Source organism: Miniopterus schreibersii, assembly GCF_964146895.1.
Source record: "Miniopterus schreibersii genome assembly, chromosome: 1".
Classification (NCBI taxonomy): domain Eukaryota; kingdom Metazoa; phylum Chordata; class Mammalia; order Chiroptera; family Miniopteridae; genus Miniopterus; species Miniopterus schreibersii.
The window spans coordinates 57,369,241-57,395,463 of NC_138101.1; the positions used below are offsets into that span (position 1 = coordinate 57,369,241).

The 26,223-nt window shown below is 37.8% G+C and overlaps 1 protein-coding gene across 17 annotated transcripts in view; it reads left to right on the forward strand.

Moving 5' to 3' along the window:
* BMPR1B (bone morphogenetic protein receptor type 1B) overlaps nucleotides 1-26,223 on the forward strand; it is a 325,971-nt gene that overhangs the window by 227,293 nt on the left and 72,455 nt on the right. The window contains exon 1 of one of the 17 annotated variants that reach the window (XM_081144315.1): nucleotides 6,606-6,627. The exons of 12 other annotated variants lie outside the window; for them this stretch is intronic. The gene's annotated coding sequence lies outside the window, so the exon portion shown is untranslated. Of the gene's footprint in view, nucleotides 1-6,605; nucleotides 6,628-15,517; nucleotides 15,619-18,823; nucleotides 18,843-26,223 lie in introns of those variants that run through there. 4 more of the 17 variants (XM_081144311.1, XM_081144310.1, XM_081144314.1 and 1 more) reach the window with 4 other exon arrangements.

The window sequence follows — 26,223 nt, forward strand, 5'->3', positions numbered from 1 at the left end:
CACAGATGAGAAAAAACCCAAAATTCCTCCACTTCTCATGACCAGATTCCGCAGGCTTTTTCCTCACTGTGTGATTCTGAGGGGCAAACCCAACTTGCTTTCTCATTCATCTTTCCTTTTGAACCAGACGATAAAACGCTGAGCCATTCAAGCCTGTTCTGAAGATGTCCAGAGTAACAATAAACCCTTTGTGATGAAAATAGCAACGGGTAGCTACTTGGAAGTTAAAAATCATGAACTTACTTACTATCTATATTCCAATTACTTTGCAACTCAGCAGTCTTCAGCGTACTGACTGGGAAAACAAGAGTTAAAATAGACTGTCTTAATGGCAGTAGACTATAAATGTTCTCACTTTCAGCCTTGTAGTTCAATCCCCAGACCACTTATATAATATATTGGTAGATGAGAAGCCTGCTTTTATGCACTTATATGCATATATTGTCTGCTACATTCTATACTTCTTATTAGGGGTGCTAATAATGAATCCTCCTGTATCTGTGTGTTATTAACTTTCCAATACTTTGTATTGTCAAACATTGTCTTGCCGAGGTAAACTTTCTGCAGTGGAAGAGCCACCAGAGTATACTGTTATTCAAATAAATTAACTTTAATGGAGATCATTTCTTCAGTGCAGAGGCAAGAGGAAGGCAGGGCCAGAAGCATTTACCCCAGGAGGTTTTATATCGGCTGGTTGAAGACGTTCCTAAAGACAGTGAGGCACTGGCATTTGTTTAAGAGAGAGGCTATTTCACTCTGAGGACTCACGCTGGAATGAACTGGTGTCATTTTGAAGGAGGGTTTTGCTAATTGGCATCTCCCGATTGTATATAATGCCAACACCTTTTTCTATTAATTATTTCCCATAAGCATAGCTCAGTAAAGCAAAACTTCCTGCAAACTGATTAAGGTTTAAGAGGAACTGTTGCAATTTAATTAGTCTAAAAGCCCTATGTGAACTTTAACAGTTGGTTGGTATTATTTGTAAAATGTTTTGTTGGTTGACGTTGGAGGCATTATGTTCATGTATTGTGGTGATGGCCCGCTGAGCAATTGCAGGGTTCATTATGCTACCAAGTCTGTCAAGGGGCGTTTATGGATATTCATGTGCAGTGAACCCTTGAACTTGAACTGGTCATTCTTGTCTCCCATGGCTGGAATTGTGTTTACTCTAAATGGCAGGAGAAACTTTAATTATGAAACAAGAAAAGAGGTAAAATTACCTAAGTTTAAAATGGTAAATGGACTATTAAGAAATGTACCCACAGTTTTCCCCCTCTACTATAATAATGTTATCTGTACTCTCAAGGAAACGCATCATAAATCTAAGGTTTAAAATTTTTAAAGATGCATTTTTGGTGGTTAATGTGTGCTTCCAAAATTTTGTGTTTCTATGTAAAGGGATATTAGAAATTTATTATTTCCACTGTAGAAATTCTATTTATAGACTAAATATAAATTTAAAAAGTAACTATTAATATGAAGTTTAAAAATATGATCCGAGCATTACACATCAATTTGGAAACTTTTGAAAATACGGAAGAAATTTCAAAAGCAAAATTCAAGAAATATGCATATACATATTTATCAACACATAATTATGTGTCAACAATAAAGTATATATCACAGTAATTGGAATGATCTCTTTATGAATGTCCCTCCACTAGACTTTTAAATTCTTGAGACTAGAAGCATTTTTTTAAAAAATATATCTTTATTGATTTCAGAGAGAGGAAAGGAGAGGGAGAGAGAGAGATAGAAACATCGATGATGAGAGAGTCATTGATCAGCTGCCTCCTGCATGCTCCTGCATGTGGCGATTAAGCCCACAACCCGAGCATGTGCCCCGACCAGGAATTGAACCCCGATCGCCTGGGCCCTAGGTCAACGCTCAGCCTCTGAGCCACGCCCAGCCGGGCTAGAAGCATTTTCTTAAGTAATCTATGTATACTAGCTCACAGTGCTCAATGCATGAGGCATGTTCAATGAAATTTTGTTGAACCAAATTGAAGAGAGATTTGTGAGGATATGGTATATTAGAGAGGATTGCAATTGGAAATGAAAAGTTAACTACTGGAACATGGAGTCCTTGGAGATTGGTGGAAAGAGATGGAATTAGAGAATTAGGTAAGGGAAGTCGCTTCTCTTCTCAGGTGCTTGGATTATGTACAGGGTATGTTATGGAGCCATTGCGCACTTTAAGCAGCTGATCACTCTGATAGCAGTGTGGAGAGTGGGAATGGGGTAGGAGTAAGAAACCAACTCTCTGAATCATCCAGGCTGGGATGTGGTATCCTAGAAGCCTGGATAGAACAAAGTTTTTTGTTTTTTTTAAGAAAAACAAACACAAAAAAACTCACTTAAAATTTTTATTGTGGTAAAATACACACAGCATAAAAATGACTACTTAATCATTTTTACATGTTGCAGTTCGGTAGTATTAAATATGTTCATATTGTTGGGCAACCAATCTCTAGATCTCTTTTCATCTTTGTAAAGTTGAAACTCGTAGTCTGCTCAGGCACCTATACCATAATACAATAGATTGGGTGACTTAAACAACAGACATATATTTTTCACAGTTTTGGGGGCCAGGTCAAGGTTCCAGAAGTTTTGGTTCCTAGTGAGGTTTCTCTTCCTGGCTTGTAGACTGCTGTCTTCTTGCTGTGTCTTTATATGACACACACACACGGAGCAAGAACTCAAGGGAGCTAGCTCATGTCTTTCTTCTTCTTCTTATAAGGACACTAATCCTATCATGGAAGCCTCATCTTCATCATCTCATCCAAACCTCATTATCTCCCAGAGGCCCCACCTCCAAACACGATCATAACAATAGTAATCTTTCTGTAACTGGCTTATTTCACTTTATGAAATAAAGTGATGTCTTTAAGGCTTATCAATGTAGTTGCATGTATCAGAATTTCCTTAAAATAATACTTTGTTATATGAATGTACCACATTTTGTTTATTCCTTCAACTTCTGAAGGACACTTGAGTTGCTTCCCAACTTTTGGCTATTGTGACTAATGCTGCTGTGCACATGGGTGTGCACATATCTTTTCAAAACTCTGCTTTTAACTCATTTGGGTATATGCCCAGAAGCAGAATTTCTGGATCACAAGGTAATTCTATTTTTAATTTTTCGAGGAGGTGCCATACTGTTTTCCATAGCAGCTTCTCGGTTTTACATTCCCATCAGTGGTGTGCAGGATTCTAATTGCTCCGCGTTCTTGCCAAAGCTTGCTATTTATTTATTTTATATACAGTAGCCAGCGTTTTGGGCGTGAGATGATATCCAGTTTTCCCAAAACACTGTTTGTGGTTTTTGTTCTGCATTTCCCTTATGATTAGTGATGCTGAGCATCTTTTCATATGCTATTAGCCACTTGCATATCTTCTTTAGAGAAATGTCTGTTCAAGTCCTTTGCCTATTTTAAAAATTGTTTTTGTTGTTGTTGAGTTGTAGGCGTTCTTTATATATTTTGGATAATAACCCTTTATCAGATATGATTTGCATATTTTTCCCTATTAGGTTGCCTTTTCAAAGTTTTAAATTTTGATGTAGTCCAATTTTTTTTTTTTTAATTGCCTGTGCTTTAGTGTCATATTCAAGAAGTCATTGCCAAATGCAATGACTGGAAGCTTTTCCTTTATGTTTTATTCTAAGGGCTTTATAGATTTAGGTCTTTAATCCACTTTGAGTTAAGTTCTACATAAGGTATAAGGTAAGGGTCTTATTTCCTTTTTTGCATGTGGATATCTAGTTTTCTCAAAACACCTTTTGTTGAAAAGACTTTCCTTGCCCATCGAATGGTCTTGGCAACCTTGTTAATGCTCTTTATGTACTGCTGGAGCAAAAGAAAAAAAAGGGCCTTTAGTGCATGGAAATGAAGTAATGATCTAAGACAGAATCTTGGGGGGGAGACACTACAGACTTTCTAAAAAAGTTAGTCATGGAGGTAATTCCTGGAATGGAATGGTGAAACCTTGTCAGATCAAGAGCACAGAAGCAGAGACTTAGAGCAGCTCCCTAAACCAGAAGGAATATACGTACAGTGTTTTGTTTGTTTTAGCAGGATTTCTGAAATAGACAGGAAGAAATGTTAAAAGCATGGACAAAGATGAATGACAGGCACTCACTCCAAGGAAATATAAACAGTAGTAGGGAAGGCAACATGCATAAATAATTATAATACAGGGTGAGATAATAAGACATAAATGTCATAGAAATGATACTGATAAAGTGCTATGGAAGTCTAGAAGAGGAAACAGTTCCTTCTATCTGGAGGAACAATTGGGTCTTCCTGGATATGTCCATCACAATTTCAAGGTGGAAAGCAACAGAAAGCAATCATGATTAATTTACCCAGAAAACAAAATTATTAAGAGGATATTTGCGAGTTCATGGACTCTCTCAGAGTATATGAGAACCAAGCTTTGAAGAGACATAGCTTAGAACAATACTTAAAATTCACCCCCAGAATTTATCTTGTAATACGCACACCACTGGCAGCACAGCTTAGTGAAGACACTCCAGCTTAAGCGGCCCCCATCATCAGTGCTAGCTCTGGATGCTTCCACTAGAACTGGGGCTGCTGCTGCCGTTGGAAAATAAATGTAGCTGCTATTGCTCCCGTCACCACTAGTCACAATGTATACACCCCAAGGTTCTCTCTTAGCTTCCAGTAAAGTTCTGATGCGTGCATCTGATTTGGAGAGTTTTCGTCATGTCCTCATGTCCTAGCTATAGGAGAGGCAAACGTAGTATCTGACTTTTTTAGCTTCTGTTTTTCCCCAGACAAATGGCAAATGTCCAACATATAAGAAATGAGAAGGGCTTAAACCTAGATGGCCGTAAAATATGACATCCATAGGGCTGAGAGAGGTAGAATTTGAACTGTTGTAGAAGAAATAAATAATACTTACCCATGTACTGGCAGCTGGAAATATGAGGTGGCAGTTCAGATAAATATTTATCCTGGTAGCCAAAGTGATATTAGCTGAAGCCCCGACATTACAAGGGAACATGTTTGAGAATAAAAGAGATCATTGGGAAAGAATCATGATCACTTATATTTATATGAATATAGGAGGAAGAAACTTGGATGGCTAGGCCCTTGTCATGAAATACAAAGGAAGAACTTCTATCAAGTGCCTAGTAAATTGAATTTGTTCAATTTACTATTAAATGAGTAATGCTCTTAAGGAAAGTACTTGCAATGCCCAGTATTGCTTAGGGATGAAAGGATGAAGGCTAAGAAAAATCCACTGGATTTGTTGGCCTTGAAGGAAGAATTATATTAGAATGGTGGGACTAGAGGTCCAGTAGGGTCAAGTAGGGATTTGCAGGTGGGATTTGTAGTGTTAAACAGAGCCGTAGGGTAGGCTTCACTGAGGTGAGGTTTGAACCAGGACTTGAGGGAGGTGATATCTAAGGGAAGAAGAAAGTGTTTTATACAGAGGAGTAGCAGATACAAAGCTCTGAGCACAGTGTGTTTTAGAAACAGTATGAGGAAGAGGGAGAAATAATAGGAGAAGTTGCCAAGGAGATAATTGGACCAGCTCTTATAGGACCTGTAGGCCACACAAGGACTTTGTAAGGATATTATAAGCATCTACTCTAGGATGCACAGCTCTTTGATATTTCCTGTAGCCCAAAATGAAATTAATCTATAACTTTTTATACAATTCAGAAAAACTTCAAGCTTACTTTCCATTTGTAACAACTTCCAGGAAGAGATAACCAACGCAGAGATGATGTTATATAACCAATGCTGAGTGAGGCAAGATTCTTTATTGAAGAGGCGAAGTGAACTATGATGAATAATTTATAATCCTTTCACCTGAATTCATAGAGTGAAGTAAACTTTTTGTTGTTCAGTTGTCAACTTCTGATTATACACATATCATCATAATAAAAAGTGGAAAATTCTTTTTAAACAAGTGTTTCTAAAAGAGCAGCTACTTCTTGAGAACTTTCTCCCTTTTTTCTTTACACATACTTTGGTGGAGGTGCTAATGAGATGTATTGAGGACTTTGAGGTGCTTCCACTGTAAACTTTTGGGAGACCTCAGAGTGGAAATTATGATGACTATTTAAATCAGATTGGTCATCTTAATGGGCCTTAAATCATTTGGATAAATGTAAGTTTTACTCATTTTGGTTAAGGTTGGATTTGAATGTTTCATTTGGCCTAATCCTTAAGATAACTCACTGCTTGACTAATTTTTCACTTTTCAGCTGGGGTTTGGTAGTAGCAGACGTACCCACAGAGATTGCTAACTGACTATAATAAGAAATGTAGAGCAAGGTGGTCAGATAAAGGAATCCCTATGTAACTAAGGCTTTTTATTAGAAAATAATTTTATTATAGTTTTATTTGTTTCCATTGGACTAGTAAAGACTTGTTTTTGTGTCTAAATACATCACTGGTTTTATCTAATATTGTGGTCACTAAAGCTCATCCTCTTTATCTCCATAATTTAAGTATCTTGTTTCTTTTATTTCATGGACATTAAGTATCTGATGTCACTGCAGTGCTCTAAATAGAGCACAGAAAGAAGGGGCTGCACTAAGACTGAAGTCTGATTTCACTGTTCTGTGACATTCTCTGAGTGAATAAGGTCTGTACATGGGGGTTTCATTTCAGTTCTTTATTTTTTTGCAAATCAGTTGTTTAAACATTCAAACCCAACCCTCAGTCTTGTGAAAAATCTTCCATGTATGGAGTCTGTTAGAAAGGCTTTAATGAGATTATCAAAACTGTTACTTCTCATTAAAAAAAATTCAAAACACTAGGCAGCTGTGCTTTATATCTGGGGACAGGTGAAGGAAGATAAGGGAATTTTATTTATATATATTTGGGATACAGTATGTTTCAGGCATCCTTTTGGTATCAACCATCTGTCATTAGGAAAATATTTGAATATACACAGTTGACTTCTGGCTGGTACAAGAGATGAAAAGGTTTAGCATGTCATGAAACTGAACTGAGAATCACAGCAAGAAAATGTTTTCTTTTTATGGAAATACTTTTCTATATGCATATAAATGTCACTTTAAATAAGCAAAATTAACTTTCTGTAATCTTTGAATTTCTTCTAGCATCATTTTTTAAAAGACTACTAAGAAATATATGTACCATACTCTGACAGCACTATTGTTGAGGCTTTCTATGGAAAGGCTAGTATATGCTAAATAGAAACAAAACTTTTCTCTGTTATGAATGCCTTTTCTTGTACTTTAAAAAGCTTTTATCATTTAATTCCTTTTATACATACACAGGTATTTTTCAAAAAGTGAAAAATAGGTTTTCTAGGAGCTGTCTTCATATGGTGTGTGAACTTAAGCCTAGATTCTTTTTTTTTTTTTTAAATATATCTTTATTGATTACAGAGAGAGGAAAGGAGAGGGAGAGAGAGAGAGAAACATCAATGAAGAGAGAGTCATTGGTCAGCTGCCTCCTGCACGCCCCCGACTGGGGATCGAGCCCGCAACCCGGGCATGTGCCCTGGCCGGGAATCGAACTCCTATCGCCTGGATCCTAGGTCGACGCTCAACCGCTGAGCCACGCCCAGCCGGGCAAGCCTAGATTCTTCAAGTGTTTAAATAAGAGCTATACTTTAACTCCTTTTATATTTTTTATGTGTACACTAAAGTGTTCCTTCTTTATTTCTAACATATAGTTAGAGGGAGTTATAAGGAAACATACAAGATAAAATAAAATTTTATTGACATTATTATTTCTATTTAAAATTTTATCTTCAGTTTACTTAGTATTTAATATTAGTTCAAGTTGGATTTGCATGAATTTAATGCACAACTGACTTGAGAATGAAATTAGAGTGATTGTAATCCTCTTTAAGGAGTGACTTACATGTGAAACTACATTCAGATTTTTCTAATGGCTAGCATGGGATTCACATAGGCACTAGAGATTTTGATTTTTCTGCTCAGGGAAGTGTCAGCAAAACTTGATGAAAAGGTAATATCCTTTGATACCTCTGGAACAAGCTGCAGGTGAGTCAAGTCAGTGCCTCAGTTGTTCACGATGCTCACATTGTGTCACTTTAATTCTGAGGAGTCTGGGGCCAAAGTGTTAATAATTATGAGCCTAGGTCATGTCTATTGTTATTTAAACAAACAGCAAAAACCCCTTTCTCACACAGTTCCTTAGTGGGGCAAAGCAGACCTAGACGTGCCTTCTCATGGTGTGAGGAAAGCAGCCCCTTTTGTTCAATCAGACTCATCTGCTGAGGGGAGGACTGCATGGCAGGGTTCTGCTGACTCCATTCATCCACTATTCTTTCTGCTAGGCCTGCAGAGCTGCCTCACTATACCTCCTAATGCACAGGCCTATTCAAGGAAGAAAAACACACACAAAAAAACCCTCTTTCCTCAGTTCCAAGGCACCTCACTCACCTTAGTTGCCTCACTTATAAAATGGGATCGGTGTTACCTGCATTGAAGGGCTGCTGGGAAAGTTAAATGAAATGTGTACAAGATACTGCTTTAAGTTACTGATAATATATATCTATTTTAATTATTATTATCATGTTTATAAATAAATAATATACATGGTCTGGAGGAGAGGTCCATCTCTCATTGGATCAGAAACCGCTGACCTCTGAATGCACTGCTCTGGCTTCCAGAGTGTCTGGTGTCCCCCTTCTCTGAAACAGGTCTGGGATTCAGGGTAAGAATTTCTGGCAGTCACGCTCCCTGAGTGAATTTCACCAGCTCCCAGAGTCTCTGAGCCCTCCTTCTCCTGAATGAACCGTTTTTGCCTGTTATTTCTTACGGAGCAAAAACATACGGGGCCATTGCTAGCGAAGCACTGGTGTCAGATCCTGTCAGCCCTAAGCAGTTGCAGGCCTTGTTGTCTCAGCCCCTCAGTATTCTCATCTGTAAATGGGGATGATGATCCTGCACAGGGCGTCAGTGAGGATTCAGTGAGGTAATATATATTAGGTGCAGGGCACAGTGCCTACCGAACAGTATAAGTTCACCAAGTGGCATGTGTCATCATCATCATTGCCAGTGTCACCCTAGAAGTAACTTCTATAACTTCCTTGGGTTCCTTGCTTCCCAGCTCCTGCCAAGACGTCTTCCTTCCATTCTGTTTTAGTTTTTGTTCTGAAATAATTATACCAACCAGGTCATGGGTTACTCTATAGTGATTAACATAAGCAATAATCTTACATTTTATGTACCACCTACTTCCCTATTACTAGGGTACAAATTTGACCTTATTAATTGAAAAACACTGAAACCAGGTAATAAACTAAACAGAATATGCCTATACGGGGTTAAGGGGTCCTGGGGCAGCCTGGAGGTTGGTTTTGTTTCGTTTTTTTTAACTGTAGAGCTTATCTTAGCAAATTCACTGAGTTAATTTTCATTGGTAGTTTAATCATGTAAGTTGCTTTTATTTCTCTTCCTACTCTTTAATGTTAATTGCTTTTTGAGTATCTTCTGTTTATCTCGTATGCAGGCTGTGCATATCCTTGTTATATTCATGGTCTGAATGAGCTTTTTAAAAGAACTCTGCAATCTCTAGGTAAGCGATCTTGCCATAGATTTAAGATGTTCTATTATAAAATTCCACAAAGCATCTTGCTCTGATGGGTTTGGTTGTGCTGATCGTTGAATTATGTGCTCCAAGTACACAGTGTTCCAGTGTTTTAGAAGATTATAGCTTGTGGCTTATTTTTTCTTTCTCAAAAGCTGTGTCAGTTCTTCTTAATGACTTGTGGGGAGGAGCAAAGTTAAAAGACCAACTTTGAAAGCCTGTATCGGATGATACTGTCATGTCCATTCCGTAGTATTGGGGCTCTAAACTGTTAATAATGATAATATTTGTATTAGGTGAAAAATAGTTTATGCTATTGATTTGTTTTTAATTTATATTAAGATATATGTAGCGTATTTTACAAATGCTGTCCCTCTATTACTTTCATAAGTTCTTCAAAAAAGATGCACTTGATGTATGGTTGTTATAAAAAATTGTATTTTTAGTTCTTGAAATATATATACTTAATAAATAATTATTTTTTAAAAAAAGCTAAAGCCACTGAGACCTGGTTCCTAGGAAAAGTTTTGAAATTTTAAAGCTTGGAGTGAAATCTGGATGTCTTTATATTTGTGTGTGAATTGTTTTTGTTGCCAGTGGTAACTGCAGAGAATTTTCTTCAAACAGCACCCTTTTAATAACAATGGTCCCCCCAAATATACTGTGGCATAGCTTTAAACTTGATTAAGTCTGTCTTGGACTCCCCCTTCCTCTCCCTGAGTAAATGGAAGAAAAGTTTGGCAGGCTCCATGCTGTGCACTTGATTGATGTCCAGAACATCTGAAGGACTTTTGTGTCCTGCCTGCTCTACATGAGTGCATAATGTGTGAATACTTAAAGAAGGTCAGCCCTTATCACATGTAATCTAGGCCTGAAAGCAGATCAGCAGTGACAGTCATATCCTGTCAGAAAGAACACAAATCATCCCCTCCATGCTTCAGACAAGTTGTGGGATATTTTCTCTCGCTTTTTACCCCTTCCCACTCACGGGGACCTTGGCAGAGCAATGAAAGCCTAGGGAAGACGTGCTCAGAATAATGTGTCACTGGGTGGAGGGAGGAAGGGATTGTTTATTTGAAATGATGTGATGGTCTTTCACTGTGCAGCTGAAGGGAGCTTTGGGTTGTTAATGACCAGCGATGTGGAATGCTGCAAATTAGAACGGGGTGGGGAGGCGGGGGCAGCCCGAAAGTTGTGGTCTTTGTAAACTCCCAAGTCAGGAAAACCATTTCTGTACAGTGGACTTCTAGTGTCCATTTTCCCCCCATAATGGAGTAACTTTTTCTATCGTTATGTAAGTAGATAGCTAAAATTCAGAATAATAAAATGAACTTTTCAGTGCAATTCTGAGTGCACTTTTCTGTTTTTGGCACACCAAGGATGCAAGTTGGAAAAAATATTTTAGTACAAAACTCTGTGGAACGGTAGGGATCTCAAATGCTATAGCTTCCAACGGCAAGAAGGACATCGCTGTTGTTTTTCGGTGTCTGTGTGTTTGAATGGAAGTTTAATTAAAAGGTAGATGCTGTTCTAAATAATATTAGCAGAGATGTTCAAGTAATTAAACAAAATCCACCTTATTGTTCTCATTAAGGGTAATAAGGATGTTGTTACATTTTCTTAGATAAAAGGGAAAATATTTTTTATTTTATCTCAAAGACTTTGCTAGCTTCCTTTGAAATATAATTAATCAGCTGCAAGAAGTAGCTGCAGTCAGTTCACACAATGGGAAAGAAAATGGAGCTGCTGCTTCCCACGTCTACAGGATCAGATTAAATCAAATAATGTCCAACTTCTCTGCTTTCCCAGCGTAAGTTCCCTGCTCTCTAGGTATATCCAGTCTCTCAGGCTCCCTGTTCTCTACAAACACTGCGCTTTTTCTTACTCATAAGGGTCTGCACTGTCTGTTCTCTTAGCTTAGTCTTCCTTTGCCCTCCCTCCGCTTGTCTTTGAAGACCTGGTTCAGATGCCTGCTCCCCGCAGCCCACCCCCCACCCCCAGTCGGCCTTAAACTTCGCTCATCCCCTCTACTCTCCACGGGCCCTCCCTGCTGCAGGCCGTTACTGTATTGCATGGTCATTATTTGATTGTATGACTTCACCATTCCAGGGTAAGTTTTGTCCTGAAGGCAGGCACTTTTTTTTTTTTTAAACATACATAACTTTATTAAAAAATTTTTAAGGTGTCTGTGTGTTTGAACAGAAGTTGAATTAAAAAGCAGATGTTGTTCCAAATAACATGAGCAACACTCACCTCATTGTTCAATATGCTAAAAAACCCAACATTTACTGCTGATACTGATTCCTATGAGTTTGCTGTGCTGCCATACGCAAGTCAAGAAATTAAAGAAACCGTTACACTTTAGAAATGTTTACTCTCAAAAGCCTTAAAATCGAACTGTATGTAGTAGCCCCTCAAAAAGCTACCACCTGCATTTTTAAAAAAAGTATTTTCTCTACAAAGAATCTTATCAGCTGTACAAACATCTGTACGGTTTTTATGCTGAAGCTAATACTGAGCTGCACTTGAATCCACATTGTTAGCAACACAATCACCTGAGCACACACATACTCCACACACACCATTACTTTTCAGTGTTCTCCTATCCCATTCACTAGACGCAGTCCCCCCATTACAGCTTAAAAACTGTATAAACACATAAAATCAGGAGGTTTGGGGGGGGGGGGGCTTGTGAAAATAAGCCACAAATCAAAATGGTTAAAAAGATACTCTAATTTAAAATTGCTTCGTGTACGTCTGCTTTAATTACATGAAAATTTAATGAATTAAGTACAAATAACTTGAGTAAATGAATATTTGCCTTTGCAGGTATAATTAAAAACTTCAAAACCTTGATTTAATATCAGACACATTTTATATCCTATACTGTTTGCATGGTTTGTGGCGGAAAGGAGCAATTTGGTAAATGTTCCATTAAAGAACATTATTGTTAACAAGGGGCTTTTTTTGTCAGAAGGCAGGAGAGTAGTGAGAATTGTCAGGACATTGCTAACCATTTCCTGATGTTCTCTTTTCTGGGCACTGTTGTTTATATTTATTTACTTGTTTAATTCATATAAAATCTTAACAGCTAGGTAATGAATAAACCGTAGAACAGAGTTTTAATAATTCGCCCAAGATTACACAGATAGCACAAATAGGCTCTCTCTGCTCCACAGCACAGACTCCATAAATCTGGAATGAGTGGGTCTGTTAAGAATCTTGCCAATGACATGTAGTGATGACATGTCCTATTCATATTGGCACTATGATCTGTAGTCCTCCTTTTCTATTTCCTTGTTTTCTCTTGTGCATATTTTCAAATTGAGACCTTTCTTTGAATATTGTCTCAGAGTTTTCTTTGAGGCCTCACTGGGCTTGCGATTTAAGGTGAGAATGCTGAATCATATGCAAATTGGGATTGTTTCGCTAAGCCAGATTTCTGATCTACCTTATAAGAGTTTTATAAGATCTTTCCAGCCTCATTGTCTGGAACCTAATTATGCATTTTATAGAACATTGTTGGCATCCAGCATATGTTCAACCATACAGGCAAATGGAAAGAATTAATAGGGATACAACTTGAATTTCTTAGCATTATAAATGAAAGAACAAAACCTGTATTAATAAAACCTTTGACTCAGTGGAAACCTCATACTTCTAATCTAATTTTCACTTCTCCTCACATAGGTGGAAGTTTAAGTTCAGAGACCTATCCTATATGCTGAAATTGGAAACCTTTTTTTTTTTTTTTTTTTTTTAAAATCATCAATCAGTTGCTCAAAAGCCTTTAGTTATTATAAAATATCTAGTCCAAGCTTTGTAAGCTGTATTTAGGGTCCTGCATGATCTGGTTCTACTCTGTCTAGCTTTCTCTCCAACCGTTTACTAATAGGAACTGTCTGCTCCAGTAAGATTTTTCTCCTCATGCTATTGCACAAATGAAATATTTAACCTTCCTCTGATCCTTGTACTTCCCTTTCCATCTCCCCTATTGCTGCATATATAAGTGTAATTCATATTTCAGCATCCAGCTGTCCCTTCAATGTTTGGTCCAGTCTAACCTGTCCCTTGCTCTGAGATCCTGTCTTTATTCCACTTGAGGACATTTCATTTTAAAATCTTACATTTTTGCTTAGTTCTCTCATACATATATTATATATAACACATATATTGCTTTTTCTGTGGTATTTTAAATTTCCTGAGTACATATACTCCAGCTAGCACATAGAACAAAATCAGAAATGGTTGCTGATATAATTGTTTTGAACTGAGTTAGGATTCCGGGAGCAGAGCAACAATTCTCTCTTTATGCTTTGAACCATTTGTGGATGCCCATATTGGGGCAGTGCAAGCGGTGGGAGCTGTCCCACATTTCAGCCATTCCCTCCGCATCCCGAGCGCAAGGCTCAGTTCCAAATTGGCAGTGGAACCATGTTGTGATGTGGCTCTGAGCCCAACGCTGAAGGTTTGAACAAGAGACTCTATTGCTTGATTTTTGTCTGCTTTTCCCACATGTCACCCTGCTGCTCCTGATCACTCCGATTCATGTTAGTACGCCTCAGTCTCCCTTCTCAGCTTAAGGGGACGCGGGTCAATGATACTTAGAGGCCACCTCATTCACCATCCCACCTTCCCATTTGTCTGACAAGTAGGGGGCACAGCTTCTGGGAGATACATGGTTAAATGTCTTTCTTGTGACATACGAGACATCCTACATGGTTAAAAACACCGCATTTCTGTTAAATTTCATCTCATAAAAGTGTAAATTGTGGGTGTTGGATTGATAGTGTTTGTAACATCACAAAAAGCAATGGTTGGGCTACCCTAAGATAGAGAATAGATTTGAGTGGTGTCTAGTATGGTAATGCTGGGAGATGGTGGGATGTGTGTGTGGAGGGGTAGGAGTCTCTTAAAAATGAAGAAGATGGCAGAGATGTTTATCCAAGATAATCCTAAATTATCAAGTAAACACATCTGATGATATCTTTGATATAATCATTCAAGTACGTCTGTGCTCTCATAGTCATGAATCCTTAATGACTTCGGTTTGTATCTGTGTATGGTGACATTGTGGTTTCTGCACATACTGACAATTCATTTATATTTCTTACTGTTCTATTATTACTGTCAATTCTCAGAGCGAAAGAAAGCAAATAGCCTTTTAAAAGTTTTTTAGTGTTGAAAAAGGTCACCCAGAATATCACAGAAAATGAAATTTTACAAAATGTTCATTATTTACCTAAAGGCACAATTACATGTAAAATATAAAAAAATCGTGTAACCTATAGTGGTTTTATTTATATAATAAGTGGTTAGTTCACAGGAGTTCTTATTTTCTATATAGGAAACTTCAGACTATAGTCATTTAAAATTAATTGATTAATGAGTAGCTGAACTGAAATATCTTAACTTGAAATATCCATTAAGGATGCCTTCACCTGCAACACTTTTTCATATCTGTGCACTTGATTTCCAGGCACTCTCTTCATTATTTAAACGTAGATACAGTGTGAGAAAACTGCCCTAGCGTGACACTTGATGTGTTGCAATATTTCTATTACTTCATCAGAAGAAAAGCAAAACCCAACCATTTTTTCTCCTTGTCTTTCTGCAATTCCCAAACACTTAGCAGTTTTAGCAGAGAGAACCCAGAGCACAGAAATAGCCCCTCTCAGGACGGTCAAGTGTGTGCGCGCTGCCGCCCAGGGCCCGGGGGCCTGGCGTGGCCTGTGCGCTGGGCCCGGGTGGGCGGCCGGGGCAGGCGCTCTCCTAAGCAAACAGTCCCGCTCGGGGGGGGGGGGGGGCCTCCCCGCCCTTTGCTGTCCTCCCCACGAGGTGATCCCTGGAAGCCTCTGTGGTGACAGCTCCGGTTTGGAACAGGCTTGTCTTTCACGGTCCTGCCTCAGGCTGGCCGGCAGGAGGAGTCACAGGGACAGAAGGGAAGGCGAGAGTCACACGGGGCAGGTCCGCTCCCTGCCTCCTGCTGCAGTGGGGCGGCCGAGGAACTGCGGCGCGTCGGCCTGTGCACACGAGGGGTAAGGTCAGTGCTCGCGGTGCGTGCTCACAGGGGGCCCGCTCAGGTCTGCTTTTGTGGCTCTTGTCACAGAATGAAAAGTTCAGGGCAGAAGTTGAATGGCTAAACATTTTCCAACCCCGTCCTCCAACTGCTCTGTAATTTAACTATTTTTTCTATTAGGGCAGAGTTTTCTAGAGAGTGTATTAGAATAATGTTAAAGGGATTCAGAGCGTCTGTTTTCTCTAGCAATTAAGAAGGAAGTGCAATCCAGTTTGGAACTTTGAGTATCAAGTTTGATTGGCAGCATCCTGTGACAGTTTATAGGTAAAGAATTTAAGAAAATAACAGTTCTAATAAACTTTGTTTTGATCATTTTTTAAGTTGAATACTGTTAGATTTTTATAGGTTAGCTAATTAACTTTGAAGTTTGTTTGAATTTTTATATGGAGTAAATCTCTCGTTTTATAATGGCAATAATTATAATTTGTGAATGTGTCAGAATTTATCCACATTTAAGAAGGGGGCTGCTTAGCGATCATTTTGTCCAGAAGAATTATTCTTGTACAAAGTTGACTAAAGGGTAGCAATTTTTTTTTTTAAAATAAAAGAATAATTATAAGAGTAGGTGAAGTATTTCCAAGTTAGAAGAAAGATAACTTAATAGATATGAAACAACTATCTGGGATAGTGATTTGCAGTGATGGGGTCACAAGGAGAAAGTGGCTTTATAAAGTTAAGCCAGGGCACAAAGGGAACATGTATGAGATCAAAATGCATTGATAGTTCAACCTCATGTACTTGTGAATGCATTTTATAGAACCAATTTGACAATATTATTTATTTGAGAAGTATGTGTTATCATTTGGTATGTACTTTTGATTGGCACTTAAAAGGTTAATGTTTTCATAATCTCAAAGTACTCCGTAACACTATCGCGATATTGTATTTTATGACTTGGCTATAGGAAAATGCTTTTAATATTTGTTGTTGTTGTTGATCTTCACCTGAGGATATTTTTTCTATTGATTTTTAAAGAGAGTGGAAGGGAGGGAGGGAAGAGAGAGAGAGAAACATCGATGTGAGAGAGACATCAACTGATTGCTTCCCCAACTGAGGGCGGGGATCAAACCTGCAACCCAGGTACATGCCCTTGACCAGGAAATGAACCCGCCACCCTTGGGTGCTCAGGCTGACACTCTGACCATTGAGCACACTGGCCAGGATGGAAGATGCTTTTAATTTCTGGTATGGATAAGTATAACTCAAGGGAGTTTTGTATATTGATACGAAAGAACAATAGGTAGTTCATTTACCTGGTTTGCTAGTTTATTTTCCAAAATATTGTTATGATCTGATATCCTGTAGAAGAGACTAGAAAGGCCTCAAGGTAACTGTTTCTAAAGAATGTTTCAGGAAGCTCAAAGCATGATATAAGTGAGCTGAAATTCTTATTCTTATATTCATGCTATCCTGCTTCTTGATTGCCTGAGGGTAACTTTTCATTTTCTTTCAGCATTTCCCTTGAAACATATGAATACCTATTTCATTATTGAGATATGTCAATAAAAAGCAAAGAGGCCATATGCTAAAGACCGAATCTTTGAATCATAATCATTAGGCTTAAAGTAGACCTGAAAATAATGTATAGCTGTCTTACTTTTCCAGTAAGGAAGTTGAAGCCCAGAGCCTTTCCTTGCTTTCCTCCAGGTAACATAGCCTTTTAGACTCCTTGTTCAAGGCACTTTGGTGTGTGTGTCTGTCTGTGAGTGTGTGTTTCTACTAATTTATTTTGTAACACAGTGGTTAAGAATCTGAACCCTGGACAAGAATGCCTGGGTTTGAGTCTTAGCTCTATCACTTATTAGACGTGTGAACTCAAATGAGGTATCTTAATAGTTCCTCAGTTTTCTCAACTGTAAAATGGGGATAATAATAATAATATTTACCATAGGGCTGATTTGATTACTAAATGAGTAAATGCACATAAAGCACTTAGAATAGTGTTTGGTACATATGCTTAATATCATTATTAATAATATTAATTTATGCAGAAATAGGAGACAACCAAGCTGGAAATGTAAATTGAGACAAAATTTCAAAAGAATCCTGTAGCTTATTTTAGAATTATTAACAAACTGAATCTCAATTTGTATTCCTACCTTTGTCACCAATGAACTTTTAAATTTTGGGGGGAAGAATTTCTCTACCTATAACTTTTTATAAAAAATAAGCTTCATGGTTTTTATGATTTTTCCCTGATGAAGAAGGAATGTGCTATAGAGACTATGAGTTTAACCATGACTAAACAACTTTAACTATCCAAGTTAAATATTCATTGACATTTTGTAATGCTTTGCAATCATTACTCCTGCATATACTTTGGTGAGAATGATGATCACAAAAATAGGTAAATATGGAGCACAGACAAATGAGGTGGTTCTGACTCTTATGTGAATGACAAAGCCAAGATTAATGTTCTGAGACCTTAAATCCTTATTTAAAGTAAATATGTTTCAAAATGATAATTTGAAACATTTGGAGAGTATGAGGTTCAGGCTAATAAAAATATTTTTTAAGTTAAAAATATGGAAACCTAAAAGTTGTATAAAGAAGAAATATGTATGCTATTCTAATTTTACCTTAAATGGTGCAAAGCTCTGCAAAGTCACAGTAAGTGCAAAGAACTCTTCCCCTTGGGATGGAGTGGCTGGGGTGGCTTGTGTGCAGCGTGATTCATCAGCCTAAATCTTATCACTGCTTAAATCTTAACTGTTTTACTTGAGGAGACACAGGCTTAGAAAAAAGGAAGCAAGGGTACATCTTGGTAGACATTTTGAACTATGTATTTCTTAATATTGGTACATTGTGATTGCTTCAGAAATGGATTTTTTTAAAGCTAGGGATTGTGGAATGGAGAATTGCCTTCTTGTAAAAGTGAAAATATGAACTGCAATGGTGAAAATCTGTAGTGCTCATTTCTACTTAAAATGTACTATCCTGCTTCTTACTTTTCAAAACACAGTAGAGAATCACAGGCAATTATAATAAATAGAGTGCATTGTGCAAACAGTATTAAAGCATCATTTTGGTCACTACCAGCCTTAAGTTCTGCTAAAGGAATTCAGTGAGGATGTAAATGTGATTGACAGACCTAAAAACTAAAGGATTCTTTCTGTTTTTCTAACATATTGTGGCAACAATGTACCCTTCCTGACATGGATGGGCCTCATATTCTGGAATTTTAAAAGGTGAGATTTTTATTTAGCTTTCTGTTAAATGTATATGTGAAAATTTCTGCAGTGTTTCCCCCCCCCCCCCCCCCGCCCTTTAAAATCATGGTAGTAAATTATTATAGCAATCAGATCAAGATCAAAATTGACAGCTAACTTTTTTTTCTTTAGATGAAGACTAATTCTACATTGGTAAGGAGTTACAGAGAAAGTAGGTGAGATAGGAAATAGGAATCAGATCTTTTTAAATACAGGAAAGTCCCCAAATCCAATGAACAAAAGAAGGCCCCAGTCTTTATGGCTCTTACAGTTTTATACAACCTAGATTTTACATCCTGCCTCTTCATTGCCAGGCCCTATTCCATAGGTTTCCTTTTGCAATATTTGTGTTTTACCTGGTTAACATTAATTTAAATTCAGAAAAATAAGTGTTATTAAATATTTTAAGTAGAATTTAAGGCAAATAAGGAATGCAGTAACAGGAGGATAACAAACATAGTTGTGAATGTGTAGTTTCAAAATTAGAATGGTAAATATTGCTATAGGGCACCAGTTTTTGGTAATATTTTAAGTGAAAAATGATCTGTGTTACCATATGGCAAAATACAGTGAAAATCTGAACTGTTAGACCAACACAGCTGTTAAATGCATAAATGTGGTTCTGTGTTTAAAATATTTTCTACTGCAGCAATTATGTGGCACTTCCAACAATTAATCTCGGCCTATTAATCGGTAATAACTGCAAGTTGTGGTGAGCATCACAGATGTAAGAAATTTGATCTCTGCGGTAATTTACCTGGGAGGAAAGTGACTAAACTATAGTTCTCAGCTTAAATTCTGCAGAGTGGATTTGATAATGAGCATTCACATAACTATTCAATACAAACTCAAATTATTTAGTTTTACCTTTTTTATGAGAAGGTAGTTATGTTCTTTAATAGTGGTGGAAACCATATATGTAAGTCATGTATGTGTGTGTGTGTGTGTGTATACACATGCATATAAATATGTGTGTGCATCCATAACTTATATCTTGAAATTACAAGTACGTGAAGGCTTCTGGATGAATAATAGTAATTCAAATTAGGGCTTTTACTTATTTATTCGTAAGCCAGTTGAATCTAAACTAACATTTTATAAATCTTTTATTGACTTAGACTAATTATCGACATTAATTATAGGAAAATATATTAATCAGCTAAATTGTCTATCAAGTTTTCCTATGCCACATTTTAGGTCCAGGTGGACCCTGTTGGCCTTGATTATTACAATTCTTTTCATCTGTAAGATAGTTACATTGGTCGTCTTAATATATTTTTTGTGAAATTTTAATATTAAAATATCTAAGGGTGATTTTGTGAGTATGTGCTCAGAATAACCTAGTTCTTATTTTTAGGCCCTACCATTTTTCTTTTAACACTGGGGAAGCTATGGCTTTTGGATTAACTGATTTCTCTGCTTCAATATAATCTCTGTCATATTCTTCAATATTTAACTATTCATGTAAAATCACAGTATTTGTTTTGATATTTTTGTCATAAAGAACAGAAACTTAAGTAGAGAAAGAAGTTGAATGGAGGTATAAAGAAAAGCTAAAGGTGCCCAGCCAGGCGTGGCTCAGCGGTTGAGGGTCAACCTAGGATCCAGGAGATCGGGGTTCGATTCCCGGTCAGGGCACATGCCCAGGTTGTGGGCTGCAGCCGATCAATGACTCTCTCATCATTGATGTTTCTCTCTCTCTCTCTCTCTCTCTCTCTCTCTCTCTCTCTCTTTTTCTCTCCCCCTCTCCCTTCCTCTCTCTGAAATCAATAAAGATATATTAAAAAGAAAAAGAAAAGCTAAAGGAAACACAGGTCTTGTGGGACCCAGAGGCCCTGAGGCCCTGCGCTTCCTTCCATTCATGTGTGTCTCCGAGGGGCCTCATGGGCATTCCCCTCTTCTTTTCTGTGTGTCTCTTCCCTTATTTCTGTTGAAAATTCTTTAATGGATGCTGTTGCATTTGGGATGCAATCCAGATCTTTCTGTGGCCCCCAACTCCCTCTGCAGCTCATCTCACTACTCACTGGTCATCAGCCACAGAGGCCTTTTCCCGTCCAAAATGATGCAGGCCTTTATCCCTCAGGTGTTTCACATACGCCTTCTCTGCCGCCGGGGCAGTTCTTTGCTTATCTACTCTGCTTCTCCATTTAAATGTCCAGTAAAAGTTCTCCCTAGCAGTTTAAATTAAATGAGCTCCCTTGAATAATCCTTCATTGTAAGCCCTATTTTTCCTTTATAGTACGTACGATTTATCATTATACGTGCCAGTTTCCTACTGGAAGCTCAGTTTCTTGGAGGAAAACACTGTGTCCATCTTATTTACTACTGTAAAGCATAGCACAGTGCTTGGTGTATAGAGGAGCCTGTCTCCCTGGACACACTTATTATTTTGAACATGACCCAAAAAAGTGTCTGCATGCCACGACCTTTTTTTTGCTTCACTCTCCAGAGTTAACTGATAAATGTCTCATGTCTCTTAGTTTTAATTTTTTGGAGATAGAATTTGATTGGCTGCTGGCCCTTCTAGTAATAAGGTGTAACCCAGCTGGGATGTGTAGTCACCCAATATGAAGATGGAAAGAATAGACACTGTGGGCAAGGGAAGTTTTTCTGGAAGAGGTTCTGGATTAGGCTGACAATCAGAAACATCTAAACCAGCTGCTACTGTCATTTATCATAGGAATATGAATATTTCCAGTACTCTTTTGTTTATAATGAATTCCTGTTGGCTACTAAGTGACTTATTTACTAGCTATATGTTTATAAATATTATTAAAAGCACTTTAATATTTTTACATGAACTTTGGTATCCAAGAAATGTTACTACCACAAATAATGGTGATGTAGTTCTGTAGTTTCTATAGAATTATTTTAACAGTAAATGAAGGAATATGAGATTATAGAAATTCAAGATATCAAGGTACACCATATTGCCAAAAATAATATGTGAAACAAGTAGTTCAATTACTTGGCAGACTGCAGGTCTGTCAGATTGTTACACACAATTTTCACTCCTTTATTAAAACAGCAGTTCAAACCTTATGTCTCATGAAGAATATCTTATAAATTTTGCATTAGGAATCTTAATAGGCCACAGGTTTGCGACTAGCTGTGTATACATCTTTTATTTGATCCTGGGAACTTAATATCTGAAACTATGCTTTTGACCCTTTCTGGAGTCTAGAGTAAAATTAATGTACATATCTAGCTTTTTTAAAAAAAAACCTCACAAGTACGTGCAGAAAACTGGCTTTAGTTCATAGTTTTTTATTGCCTGACAGTATCCTGTGGTACATAATGTTCCCAAATTCATCTTGGTATCGTCACAATTTTTATGGGAGTTTTATATGTAAGGAAATAGTGACTTACATCACTTTTGCATCAATCATGGGACTTCTGTGATGTGGGAACTACACTGATGAGATATCAGCCAAGTGTGAGACAATCTAATATATCGAGGCATCTTAAAGTTTTTTCTGGCCCTTTCTGTTTTCTTTCTATTATAAGCTATGCCAAGGCCAATAGCATGCAGCTTCAGAAAATCTGATGTCAGGTTTGTTTTGCAAACTCTGCAAGAAATTATCTTTCTGTTGTTGTGTTTGTAGGACTATTTGTGATCAAACTATGCCTTTGCTAAAGTGTTGAGCTTTATTTTGGTTTCTCTTTAAAGGAAAACTAAGGCAATACTTATTTTCAAATCTGAAAAAAACTCTGCCAATTATAATTGTATATGATTTTAATGATTATGCACCTTTTTATGGGGCTAAATCTCAAATGCATGTTTGTCTTAGTTAAAGTTAATACACTCAATTGAATATTGTTTTCAAATTCCTTTACCAAGTCTTTTTATGTTTCTATATATATATTTTAAAAAAGGTTAGTGTTGTAAAAATAATATGTTGTATTTACCCATGAACTCTTAGCTCATTCGAGTGAGGGAATGTGCAGCAGCTCTTTGGAGGAATATTTGAGTGGTCTGTGAGCTTAACTTAGGCTCTGAAATCAGCTGAGCAATTGGGGACTGTTCAGTGACCTGGAAAACAACAACAAAGGAAGTTCCATCGTGATGTGGTAACAGAAGGGTAGATGCCATCTAATTGAGGTTGCTAAACAAATTGCTTTTTTACTTCCACACTTTGCTATATGTATTATACATATCCACACACATATGTTTCTTATATATGTGTTTTCATAGGATTATTACAGCTTATTGAAATCAGGGGATATCACTAAATATTTCCTACTTAATTTCCTATGTCCTGAGTGAAAACTCGTTCAGGTTGGGGGATGGAGCTAAAGGAAAAGGACCCTCATGCTGAATCATGTGATTTCACAGACATACAACATTTTTTTCAATGGGCATTTCTGGAGATTTGTTTTTCGCCTGGATTTTATTAATATACACTAAACAGTTTATTCACAATGTGCATTTTAGTAGCTGTTATGAATATTATTAATCTATCCTACTTAATCTATTACAAGGAAAAATATAATTTTCTGTCTTTTTTTGGTTAAACAGACTTAATGACAAACATCTTGCAAATTCGATTTTCATATATTTCATCTCTTTCTTATGCTCAATTTAATCTATCAAAGCTACACATTGTAGAAGACATCTGGTATTGAGCTTAAGCAGCTGGGTTTCATTTGTAAAGGTTTTGAGCAAATTTCGGTGCTTGCCAACAATAATATAGCAGTTGGCCAATGTGTTTTCTTTGTGGCAGCTTGGTGCAGTGTGGCAGAAGAGACCTGAACTCAGGATCAGGTGACATGAGGGTTTTCTGCAGATGTTGCAGGGAGCACTGGCTGCTGACTTGCTGCAGTGGCTAAGGAAGCCGCCTGTGAGCTGTGTGCAATCCGTATTCATCCATTTGGGAAATAAGGAGTCCGCAGTTTTCCTCACGTCATAGTTCAGTGTATTTCCTACATCAGAATCACGAGGTCATTTTTAAGATGCACTTTCCTGTACCCCACCCCAGATCTACTGGCTCAGGTATTTGGGAGTTGAGCCCAGAAAGCTGCAATTGATTAAGCTACCCCCCCTAAGGGATTTGGTTCACCCTAAATTAGAGTTAATACATTTCAGTTCATTCTTTACCTACAGACAGAACCTCTACCCCTTCCGCCTTGCCCCCTGCTTTTCTGACCAACGGAAGAACCTATTTTATGATCATGTTTTTATGAGAAATTGTCAGGAATTGGTTTCAAGGGTAACTTACCGATATATCCAATTTAGGCGTTCTTTCATAAAGTATTACATTAATATGACCTATGGTTGAATAAAACAGTTCTCCTAGCACTTAAAATCTTGCCCCTATTGCCCTGGCTGGTTTGGCTCAGTGGTTAGAGTGTTGGCCTGAGGACTGAAGGGTCCCGGGTTCGATTCCAGCCACGCGCTCATGCTGCAGTCGGAGGCTCCACCCCCAGCCCCGGTCGGGGCACATGCAGGAGGCAACCAACTGAGGTGTCTCACATCGATGCTTCTCTCTCTCTGCCTCCCTTCCACTCTCTCTGAAAAGCAATGGAAAAAATACCCTCAGGGGAGGGTTAAAAAAAACATATTGCCCATATTGATGAAGAAGGGATAGTCAGTCTTAATTGACTTGGGACAATCCAAGTATGAACTAAAGGATTTCTGGGAGAGTGAAACAGAAATAAGAATCCCAAATATCCTCTCTTTCTAAGATATATTAAGTCATCTCTGTCTCCAAATAGTCATTGGACACCTGATAGGCTCCTGGAAACGTTTTCAGAGTTGGGCTCTGTGAACTACCCTCAGAAAGCAGCATATGGTTGTTTGGATGCTCCTAAGCCCTGTGCCCACCTCCAGTTAGATTCAAGATGGTATTCCCAGTGAAATAGGTTGGCTTTGTGGCTGTCTGTGCCGTTTTGGGGACTGTTCTGGAAATAAACCAAGTTCTAACTCTCTGCCTCTGCTGGAAATGCCCTGTGCCAGAATTCTTCCTGTCTTGGTGTGGTATTCTTGTTTTGCTGATTCTGAGTCCAGAATTGAGTTTCCCAGATAAACACTGTGAGGTCCAGGGCAATATGGAAACGTGCAGAGAATGTGTGGTTTACGTGAGGATTGCCTCTTTGGAAGTTAATGGGTAGGGACTGTCTGGTGTTACAGTGTCATTAACTAGACATGTACCTTTTACCTTATCTCGCTTTGGAAATTAGCACTCAAGGTAGTCACTTTAGGGGAACTTCTGCATTCCCTCAGGGGCTTGATTTAAAATAAACACAAACACACACACACACTGACACACACACACACACACACACACACACACACACATACACAAAATGTAGGCAGGCAACACATTGGAAAATATAACATTAAAAGAGGGTTGGAGAAGCAGCTATCTAAACGCTTGGAACTGTCCTGTTCCATGATCCATGTCATACATGGGCTACATCTGCAGCTTTTTAAAGTTTCTGGAGGAAGCTCAGCAATGCAGCTGTCTCTAATGTACTGTGAACCTTGGAAAGGAATTTCCTTTCAAGTACAAACGGAAGTAGTTTGTGTGTGGGATGATGGAGCTGGGAGGTTTCTTTTAACTGAACATAAAGTGCCATTATATAAACAAACATCTACACACCCTAAAGTAAACCCAGTAGGAATATATGCGACAGGCGCCCACGCTCCTGCTTAAAAGACTGAGTTAACTTGAATGATATACTTGTGTTTTCTCATTTTTACAAGTGAGGAAAGTGAGGCGTACAGTTGTTAGATGACTTACCCAAAGTCTCACTAGTACGTCTAGAGCCAGAACCAGAACTTGAGAGTCCAGAGTTTTAGTTCTTGTACTTTGAAGAATGACATTTAAATTTGACTTCAGAATTGCTATTGATGCTGAGTGTTTAGAAGGTCAAAACAAAGCCTTTGCCACATGAACATTTTATTTAAGAGACAGATTACAAAAACACACACCTCCTCCTCCACAAATAAATCATCCAGCATGCGAATAAAGTTGAGAGCTCATAACTTCTGCTTTGATTTTCCTATTTATTACAATATATACTAGTTTGCAAAAAGTACTCTATATTCAACCACATTTAAGCTGTTGTAAATTAGTGCTCAAGGGAGTGCAGCTTACACACATTTTTTTTCTGAGCCACGTTATCTTAGTATCTGAGGCGAGCAGAAGAAACTTAGGAACACATTTGAGTAATTTTCTAGGAAAGAAATTTGCGTTCTGCATTGAAGAATGGAGCATACATCCCTCTTTCCTCTTCCTAAGATTTCTTGAAATGTTAAATGAAAGAGACTATTTGCATAATATCCTGAGTTGCTATGACTGCAAACAAGAAATGTGATCTGTAGCTTTCTACCTTGAGAGTGAGTGCTAGCACCTCT